This window comes from Lagenorhynchus albirostris, chromosome 14 (genome assembly GCF_949774975.1).
Source record: "Lagenorhynchus albirostris chromosome 14, mLagAlb1.1, whole genome shotgun sequence".
NCBI lineage: Eukaryota > Metazoa > Chordata > Mammalia > Artiodactyla > Delphinidae > Lagenorhynchus > Lagenorhynchus albirostris.
The window spans coordinates 5,227,566-5,239,292 of NC_083108.1; positions in this window are offsets into that span (position 1 = coordinate 5,227,566).

Consider the following 11,727-nt stretch of genomic DNA (forward strand, 5'->3'; position numbering starts at 1 on the left):
TCTGTATTTAGAATTACATGATTCCAAGCACACAACACTAAGTACCCTCCATCAACTTAGTGCACATTTTGGCATAAAGAATTATATCTACATGACTTATCTGCAGAAAAAGCATGGATGTTATTTCAGTAAATTTCAGTAGGAACTAAATGAATGCCTACTATGTTAAGATATTGTGCAAGATATAAAGATAAATGAGATATGGTAAAAGAGCTTCCAGTCTATCCACGGAGAAAAAAGATACATTAGCACATGCTTTCAAGACCAAAGTGCTCTGAACCCCAAGAAGAAAGTCCTCACAGTTGCTGTGAAAGCTCAAAGCGGACTGCCCTTTATAAGAACTTTAGATCCAGTATAGAATTATTCACAGCTCCGCTCTGGCCTCACTCTCTCTCTCTCTCAGAAAGTGTATCTACTTCCTTAGCTTTATTTTTATTAATTCATCAAACTATTTGTCCTTCTTAAATCTCCTCCTTCAGCTTGATGGTCTTTCATTCATATCCCCTTCAGTTTTTCCAGTGGGAGACCGCAAATACCCCAAACTTTCCCTCTTTCCCAACTTCTCTCAATGTTTACTCAACCAGAATGCTCTTTAAAAGACACAAATCTTATTATGATGTTTCATTGCAACATATTGATGCTTCCTCAGTCCTAAATAAGTTCCAACATCTTTTACACATTTCTCAAGTCCCACGTGAGTTGGCTACATCTGCCTCTGCTTGTCAAGAACCCTTATCTTTTATACTGAAGAGTAGGATTAGTTACCTTTTGCTCCAAGGGGAGACACTGCCTCTATCTTCTGAGACCTTTGCTATACAAGCATCCTTGAAAAGATAGTCTGGAAAAAAATGGTATCCTGTAAGCATAGACATGCAGAAACATGAGACTTCCCTAAAGAACTGAATCTCCTCATATCAAGCAATACTCCCTCTTATACCCACTTTTACACATAAAACATTTTTGACTTTCTCATTTTTACCATGCTTATTTCTGGCTCTAAGATTTCAATTTCACTACTCCTTCTGACTGGTACCTCCCTGCCTGATTGACCCCTGTGCATTCTTGACTCTTGAATTCTTGATGCAGGGTCAATGACTCTTTTATTTTCTAATTGTAGCAAAATTTCTGAAACATAATAACTTCTTAATATTTCTTTTATTAAGTAAGTGAATGAGGCCCACCTTGAGATTCATTATAATGGGAAACAAACAGTAGTCAGATGAAAACTGGTGTAGGTGTAAGTGCAGGGAACCCCAGACAGAGCGGTTCATAGGCGCTGAGTAACGAAAGCAACTTTCTGACGTCTAAAAGAAGCTTTCCTTACTGTCTTATCGTACTTCTTAATGCGTGTAGATTTTATCACTCTATCATTTGATTATGCTTGTTTACCAGCTTGTCATGGGTCTTTCTCAGCAGACTCTAAGTTTCATGTGCACAGAAACCACATCTAACCAATCCCCTTGTATCTCCAGCAGTTAGTGGCTGGGATACATAATTGCTACCCATCACATATTCTCTGAGGGATGATAGAATTGGTTGGAAGAAAGAGAGAAGGAAGTCTTAAAGGAAGGGACTAAAGAAAGGGGAATGTAGGAAAGAAAAAGATGACATCAAAGGCAGGAACACTAATAAAAAGAAAGGAAAAGATTAGCTCTTTGAATGTAGTTGTCAGGTTAGCTAAGTGGAGGGCAGGCATTTGAAGGAGAGGAAATGGATCTGGAGAGAATTGTAACACACAGAAAATGCACTTGGTAATGTACTGCTGCAGGGGGTCTGTGTCACCAGGACATAGGTTGTTGGCAACAGGCAGGGCTGGGTATCAAAGGTCAGTGACAGGGTTCCGGGGACCTAGTTGCAGGTTGTAAGAAAACCCTCAAAGTGGACACTGAAAAAAGGGAGCAGAAGTGGGGCAAAGAAGGATAACTTGACCAATTTTATTAAATGAGAGACAGCTGACCTTGAAATACTCACATTTTTTTGTCTATGTTCCAGTTTTCTAAATAAATTTCCCTGCCTTTCATCTGTGTGTTCGATTTAGCCAACAGAATGCCTTCATTGGGCACCATTTTTTTCTTATGTAGTATTTAATTTAGGCTGCTTTTAGGGACCCAAAGAGAATGTTTAATATTCATGTATGTAGGTTCACTACTCACACTTTTAGTTAACTGTTTGCCATGTTCTCTAGTTTCAGAAATATCAAGAGATGAATTTGAGATGAAGTGTATTATCGCATCAAAATTTGCATATTGATTTTATTTTGAATATGATTAGGAAAGGAACATAGATCTAATAAATTCCAAATAAAATGCTAAAAATCATGTTAGGCTAAACATGGAACCTTTATTTTGGCATTTTATTAATTCTAGACCCCTTTGACCATTAAGATAATCTGCTATAATATATTCTTATCTGGATATAATCAAGTTTCATTGCTGAATACATAGATTCCTAAGTGCAGTTTGCAATTTAGTCTCTGTAATTCACTATAGCTCTAAATGTAGTAATTGGGGAAAAGGATGTTACAATAAAGCTGCTATTGGTGCTGTATATTTCAGAGCCATTAGAATTACATCAAGTAGATAAGGATAATAATTGTAGTTATGATAAAATTTCACTGGTAATCATTAAAAATCAAACGAATGAACAAAAACTAAAACTCACATTTCTAAATGAGTTCAGTAAACCATAGACTTGTGGCAGTTTCTCACTTCCTCTGCCATTCAGTATTCTAAGATGAGCGGTCTAGCTTCCACTTAATTAATGTTTTGTCCCCAACTATGTTATATGCATACATATAGTTTTCATGACAGCTTACCATTCCCCAGTATTATACATAAAGCTTTTATCTTTATTTTTTGAAGCTTTTATTTTTATTCAAAAATTTTTGAAGGATACTAACTCTTTATGTAAATTCTGTAATTTATTTATCCTGAAGTCTCACAGGAAGTTTGACTCTTTTCATTTTTGTGTGTGGCCTACTCTCTTTCATTCATTGATATCTTTGCATTACTTTTTCTCATCAGTCCTCATTTAAATGGATTTGGTCCCAAAACCTTATGGAGTTTTATCAACTTTTTGCGTTTGTGTTTTTCCGTTGTTAAGAGCTGTAGGAAATTGATATCTAAGGCTCCAGTGTATGGGAGAGGTGAAAGGGCTCTTCTGGAAGAGGGGTAGCTGATTGTCATTGCTTACTGACAAAGGGGAGCAACATATGCCACCCCAAAATATGCCTCTTTGGCATAAGGATTATTTGGGGCTGGTTATTTTTAGGAAACGACAGACACAGGAGAAGCTCTAAAAACAGTAGAAATTACCCTTTTTTGTATGACTCATTTACATTTATAAGAGAAATCTTCATGTGTAAGGGTCTCTCCTTCTTTGTACCAGGAAGAAGATGACTACGTCTCTAGAAACTCTTATCAGTAAAGAAGGCAATGGCTTAAATGTATACAACAACCTTATGCTTGTTTGCTCCGGCTTTTTGATAACCTCCCCAAACTGGCTCCCTACCCAAGCCCCCTACATCTTTTGCCTTTAGCCGGATGTGGTATTTAAGGTGGTGGCTTGGGTTATTTTGGGGAGTTATTCAGCTTTCATGAGTACACTTCAGTATCGCTCATTTATACTGGAGGTATACATGTTATTAAATTTCTGTTTGCTTTTCTCCTGTTAATCAGTCTTTTATTACAAGGAGATCTCAGCCACGAACCTAGAAAGGTAGAGGAGATTTATTTTCCCTTCTCTACACTGACATGGTCTTGGGTACATATTTCTTTGTTTTTATTCTACATATAAAGTCTGATGGTGCTCTTTTCTTTTTTCTCTGTAATGTGGTTTAAATAGTTTAAGATAAAGCAAGGGTATAAAAGTGTACAGTATTATCATTCATGTCTTTAGTCTCCGTACAAGTCACCAGTTTTATGCAAAGCTATTTAGTTAAGTCATTTAATCAGCCAGCATCTATTGAACATTTATTATGAGTCTGGAGTAAGGTTAGGACTTGTAAATTGAGGTACGAAAGAAGAGAGTCCTTGTCTAAAGGAGGTGTGAGAGACCCACAGATAACTACAACACTGTTTGATAGGTACTACGATGAAACATGGGTATTGGTAAATATACCCATGAAACTTGGGGGGAGGATTTGAAGGGGGTCCTTGGGAAGGAGTGGTCCTAGTTATTAGAAGAGGATTTTAAGCAGAGCTGATTACCTGACCGTTAAAGAACAAATTGGGAATAAATCTTGGAGAAAAGAGGCAAGGATGTCCCAGGCAGGGGAACAAAAGTGTGCAAAACGCAGCAAACCTAGAGACAGTCCTGTTCTGAGTCCTGCAGGCTGAGCCACCTGGTGTTACATCATGGTCTTTTCGGGTGGAGGCAAAACATGAATTGTGAGCAGGGTATGTTCATGAAGGGCGTCAGACACCACGCTGAGGAGTCTGCATTAAGATAGGCACGTGGCACTTTTGACAGATCTTAATCAAAGGACTCAAATTGTCTGTTCCACTTGTTAGAATATTTGAAAAGCTGTGTGGGAAAAAAATTGGTCTTAAGACAGGAAGCATCATTATGGGAAATCATTGAGTCATTTCAAGATCAAACCCTGCTTTCCAATTTAATAGTTTTCCCTTTTCTTGTCTCTCCATATTGCTCACCCTTCGATCTCAAGGATTTTGTTGAAAGAAACCCTTTTTTTCCAAAGAGAGAAGATTTGTAAAAAATTTTGTTGATTTTCAGTTTAGGCCATTGAAGCCCTATACACGGGGCAGTTCAGAGACAGCATATAGAATTGATCTTACACTGAATAAAATCAATACCACATTTGTTTAAGTACATTGGAGCCAAAATCCTTCTTGAGCATTCTATTGAACCTTTAATTTGCCCATGAATATGTGCCTCACCATAGGAGGCTGTCATACAGACCAAGGAGAGGGTCAGAATCAATACACCCTTCACTTTTAGCTGTCTTAGGATCAATGTAAGAGATTATAATGCTGCCTTAGAAATAATTACTTGATCACAGGCATGGGACTTAATATTCACCCTTATAAAAGATTGCAAACTAGTCTCTTAAAAAAAATCTCCATGAAATAAGAATTATTGCAACACACACACATACTCCCTTCAATTATTTCTTAATTGCTGTTCTTTGTAAAGAACAGTTAGCTACTCAGAAACTGTCGCTACCTCACCTCCACTGTGGCTAATACAGGACAAGAAAAGTACAAAAGATGATCTCTATCTTTAGCAACTTATGATGTGTTTAATGAAACAGAATTAATGGCCATATAATATTTTTTAAAGAATACAATATAGGGTATAATCAAATGCTAAACTCTTTGTGAACCATATCTATGCGCAGAAGTTTTGAGGAAGGAGAGATCTTTATAAACTAAAATGATCAAGGAGGAATTCTTTAGGAAGGTGGGAAATTTCTGGCCGTGAAATGGGAGAAATTTTTGAAAATATTAATAATTGTCATTTGTCAAATAGTTACCAAGTGTTCTAAGTATATTTTGCCCGTTCCATAATTGGTTCCTTATAAATATTACGTGAAGATTTCTTGTACCCATTTAACAAGAGAAGGAAGTGAAGCACAGAAAAGCAAGATGGGGCACCACGGCTGCTAAGATCAGAGCTTCTATTTGCATCCAGGGTTCCTACCCTTGTGCTACTAGAGTTCTGACAAAGAAAAGCATGAGCTGAAGGGCACTGATGCTGTGGGTATTAGCTCATTGCCAAGAGTTCATATACTGTAACTGTTTTTAGAAGTAGTGATTGTTGAACTGAACCACCCATATTGTCTCAATATGCAACTTAAAAACAACACCTTGGTGATGATAAATTTCAGTCCTGAAATGGAATAATCATTAGGCCAAAACCAAGTGATATTTTCGAAAGCAAGATGAAACTGGTTAACTACCTAACCTACTAAACATAAATAATATCTAAACACTTTAAAACTTTGGATCTGCAAGATACAACTTTCCTAAAATCATACAGTTACTATAGTCTTACTAGAATAACATTTATAAAGCAAATTACTTTTTATTTCAATATTTACTGTGACAGAAAAATATGATAAGTAGAATTATATTATTTTATGCCTATCATGTATCATATGCATAAAATATTTCTAAACATAAATAATCTTTGTGGCATAAGGCTTTTTTTTAACTTTAGTTTTGGCAAGGTCGTATCATAGGATACCATTTCACTACGTGAGCTATCAAGGAAATTTGCTTAACGAAAGTATCTCTATTTACTAAAAGAAAACACAACTTCAGGACAAAAAAGTGAGTCCAGACAATACTTCTTTTCATAATTATAATTACATTACCTTGTTTCTAACACAGGAGAATTTTTTTTAAAGAGATTCTTTATGAAGTTTAATTTAGAGCATCCAAAGTTTTCTTATCAGTGTAGAATTTTTTTTTACATCTTTATTGGAGTATAATTGCTTTACAATGGTGTGTTAGTTTCTGTTTTTTAACAAAGTGAATCAGTTATTCATATACATATGTTCCCATATCTCTTCCCTCTTGCGTCTCCCTCCCTCCCACCCTCCCTACCCCACCCCTCTAGGTGGCCACAAAGCACCAAGCTGATCTCCCTGTAACACAGGAGAATTTTTGATGTGTGTAATATGCTCAGATTATGCGTTGAGTCTGTTCACAACCATCGGATAACCTGGGGAAAGATATTTTCAATGTCTAAAATTAGATATGAACAAATATCTTATAAAGAGAATCCTAGAAAAATGTTAAGCTAAAAAGACAAAAACCTCAATGGGGAAATCGTCAAAAGAAGATGTAAACAGGCACTTTATATAAGGGAACTCCCAGAAGAATAGCAAGCATATGCTAAGATGCTCAAACTCATTAGTATTTAGAAAAATGCGAATTAAAAGAACGATGTAATATTGCTTTGGACTTCTTATGCTGATAAATACATTATACACTAGGAAATGGGAGGAATGTACAAACCTACTTGCACCGTGGTAAGAAAGTTCCTGCTGCAGTCTCTGAGGAGCAATTTTACACCACACAGATTAAATTCAAGTCACATACCGTACGGCCAGCAATCCTGTTCCTGGGTGCAAACCCCAGGGGAAACCCTAACATAGTTCTGTAACAGGACACAAAGGAGATGCTCTTTCCAGTGTTGTTTGTGGTGCAGGAAATCTGGTTGAGGTGTGGCTAGGCACACGTGAAAGGTGCATATTACGGAGGACTAAACAATGCTCAGGAGTGATGCTCCAGCCGTGCACATTAGTTACATGGGTGGATTTTTTTTTTTAAGTGCTGAGTAAAAACAATTAAGAAACACAATTTTGTACATATAGTGCACTGCAGGAAATTAAGATATCCTCAAACATGTGCATTTATAAGAAGACATATGAAAAAATAGAGACTATTAAATTCATTAGAATGGCTGCCTCTGGGGAACAAGGGAGTCATTGTTAAAGATTAGAAAAAGATTGTTTTTAAAGTGCTTAATTGGTTCAGTTAATACTAACTTCTGTAGAGAAAAATCCTGGAAATCTCAGTGTTTTAACACAAGAAAGTTTTATTTTTGATTCACATTGCAGTTCAATGAACATTTTTATGGGCAGGCAGCCCACAAGATGATTCAGGGATTCCATCCGCCTACAGCCAGCGACTCATGAGCCTGCTCACCAGCCATTTCCATCCCAGCCAGTGGCACAGGAATAAGAGTGGGGGGTTTTCACGGACCACGTATGGAAGGCACACCCGTCACCTTAGCTCCCAACACTTGGCTGTGCGCTGCAGGTTGTGGACAGGGCAAGAAAGGCTGGGGATGGCTCATCAAATTGTGAGCTCAGCAAGAAGAGAAATGAGTTGCATGAACAGTCAGCCAGTTCTGCCTGGCAAACTTTCTGCACCTGTAGGATGAGAATGTGCCCTGAACTGAGACTTTGGATCAATGCAAATGTCAGCTCTGGGATGCACTTCTCCCTAACTAAATACTCAAATACGCTAAGTTTCATATCAAGTAAACCCGTGAACGATGAAGTAAAGTTATGAATACAATAATATTAGTCCAGGCATTGCTGTGAAAGCATGATGATTATTTGGAATAAATGTAATCAGTGGAGAAATACGATTTAAAAATGGATAAATACTTGCATTTTTACTCTTGTTTGTAATTCTACCTCCTCTTTCTTGAGTTAGTTGCCCCAGGGGAAGTTTAGTGAGCTTTCTAACCTGGGTCCAGGTCGCATTTGCAGAGGGTAGAGGACCCAACACCACCGCTTGTGAATCTGCACAGTGACTTTATTCCCTGCTTAGCCCCACCTCCTTTGATTGCTCCTTTCAAGGTACACACATTCAAAATAGAAACTTAGAATAATGAGTCATATAAATATTTTGCCAGCTGAATTCTCATTCAGATATGCATGATCATAAACAACTCTTACATTCCTGGTGTCTATAGAGATCTCTTGCAAACCTGAGAGATTGTTAAAATTAACAAGTATAATTACTTGAAAAATTAGAATGATCAACTATATTTCAGGAAAAGAACACTTGGATTGGCTATTTTACAGAACGAATGATAATTTTGCTGAGATTCCTGGGCTTATAATGTGGTATTGGCTAAACATGGTACGCTTTCCCCTGCAGGTATTCCCAGTAGATACATTGGGGGATACACAAAACAGCATTTATATGTTAATAAAATTTAATTTAAATGCAAGATAAATTTTAATCTTAATGTATATGAATTTTTTTGTTTCACCAACCAATAGTTTTGAATATACATACAAGTAGATAGATAGATAAATATAGGTAGATAGATAGTTATAGGCAGGGTTCAAATAATATGCAAAATGCAACAGTGGGCAAAGAGAGAGGGGAAAAAAAAGAGAGAGATGCCATATATAATACATTTAATTTACAACTGCACAGTGGCTGAGAGCAAGCCTTTGAAACCTGGCTGCTGGAAACTGAATTCTAGCCCCACAGCTTACAGGGTGATATTAAGCAAATTACCCTCTTTTCTTTATCTTATCAATTGTTAAAGGGGAAAAATAATAATAGTTATCTTAGACGCACAGTGAGGATTCAATAAATCATATACCAAAGGTAAAGAACAATCCTGATCTGCACGAAGTTCTCCATGGTTAGGTATTACTGCTGGTGGTGATGTTATGTAAGAAAACCACTGTTTGGGATTAGGTCAGACAATAAATCAGATTCCACATTGCATTTATTACAAAACATGAATTTGCTAAGTTAGTCTATAATAGCTCAGCTTCTCGTTACCAGCCAGATTCCACCTTTGCAAACAAAATCGACTGTCCTGGATTTGGTAGATTCCAGCCTAGATCTTAAAGGATTCTGATTGACACCCCTTGAGAGCATAGGGTGTACTGAATGCTCAAGTAAAGTGAAAGCCCCTTCCACAGACATTCTACCTTCTTCCTGAAATCCCACTCCTCTACTTTTTAAACTGTTTGTATTTATTGACTTTCTGGACATGATTACGTGATTCACCTTATTAAACATGCCATTTAAACTTACACTATTTTCTTTTGAATATTGTAAGTTTAAGCTTCTCAGAACAATAATCTATCACAAAGAGGAATGTTATATAATTCTTGGTTATGACTTTCATTGCAGTACTTAGTTAGATCACTTAATACACTATTGAGAAATATGTTAGGAAAAATATAAGGTAATTTATAATTGTCCTTAGGTGTTATTTCAGTGGGTCAAATCTGATACTAATTAAATAATACATAGAGTTTCTGTTATCTATGCTATTAATATAATCTATTAATAATATCTTAAAAATTAAATTGGTGGTAAGAACTCCTGAACGGGTAATAAAATTCAATCTGGTTAAACCAAAGATACCATTTATCCTCTCTTTTTAACTTGTAATTACATTCTCTTCTCCACAAAACCCTACTATCACCACCATCAACATGGTGTCATAGAATAAGATACTAAACATTATCCTATATATAGGTAGGTAGCTAACAGACATCTGTCATTATTTCTCATTTCTTGCCAAATAGACTGGCTTGAAATTAACTTTCAAAAATCAGTCATATTTCTTATCTAGTAAACCAAAAGTTTAGTCTATGATTAACAACCTTATAACATATGTCAACTTATTTAAAGATTCAGGAGCTAGGATTACTTACAAAAATGAAAAAGATTTTATTGAATTTATCAGGAAATTACATTATTTAAATATATTTTATTTAATTAAGCTTTTAAAAAATAACTGTGATCCTTATTTGTAATATTTACTTTGATATATTTTGGTCCTTAATTGCCCCATTAGCCTTTGCTGGAGCAAGCTGAAAGTGTTTTGGATTGGTTTTGACCTTAGGTTCTCACGTTTTAAAAGAAATGTCAACAATTTCCCTGCTACACTATTAAAACACATAGCTTTTTGCTTAAAGAACTGTGTATGGGAGGAAAGAACCTATATGGGAGGAAACTGATGAGGATAAATAGAAACTTCTTTGTTTCTAATTCTCATTATTCAGGACATATATGCATTGTAGTACTTACCGTGCTATATCGATGATTCTCTGTAACTGAACTGTCATTCCCCATTGGAATATGGGCGACAGAAAGGCAAGGCTACATTTCACTTTGTCTTTGTATTATCAGCACAGAAGAAGCACTCAGTAACTAATGAATTAATTAATAAATAAATGGATTCACTAGACTTTTTGTTTAAGGAAAGAACATATATAAATGATCACTCAGCCAGAGACACACTTTTAAAGGGGTCAGAAAGATTGGATAACAAACAAAAATCAGGAGACAATGAAGTGGATGAAACAATTTTCCTCAATGTGATGATTGTACATCGTCAGAGTAATTATTGTTCACCAGGAGAATTGAATGCAAGTCACCAAATCATTTAAATGCCACCTTTATTGAAGAAACCTTGCCGAACCTTATAAAGTTGCTCTAAATTTTCAAATGTGAATCTTTAAGTGAATCTGTATCAATAAGATTTATAATTATACATTTATTGTAAATAACGTGCTAGTTTTAATGGTTGCTTGGCCATTTATCCCTAAGCATTTTTGAAATTTTCATACATGTTAGTCGGATATGTGTTATTCAGTGGAATCTGACTAACTTGCTTTTTTAGTGTACATGTGAAATTAAAGATACTTACTTACTGGAGCCACTGACTTCAACCTTCTCTCACCCTGGCAAACATCAAGTGGATGTAGATTTGTCCCCTGAGCCCCATGCATGTTCCAGCAGTACATCACTGCTCTGCTGATCTCGCTAATAGAACAAACAAACCCATTTTTCATGAGAAGTAGGTGTGTGGCTTCTTCAGTGATTACACATAAAAATCAAGTGTGTGTTTGTGAGGAGTATTTTCTAGAGAGCAGCAGACTGTGTAGACACTGGACAATTTGAGGAAATCATGAAGTTTTTAAATGATCTCAAAATAGTGAAGTTCAGCACTTATTGAAATTGCAGTCTGTGGTTTGAGTGAAAGTGTTGATTTAAAAAGAGTAGGGAATTCTGTGTAAACTTTAGAGACAGAAACCATCTATAAATCCCTCATAGCCTCAAGGACTTAATACAGGATCAATACGCCCAGCTGATTCCACATTTAGAATCTGATCATGCAACATGTTTTCTATCCATATTTTCTTCTTAAGTTTTTGCCTTCACTTTATTTATCCTACTCAACTGTACCACTCATCCCTGTGTATTT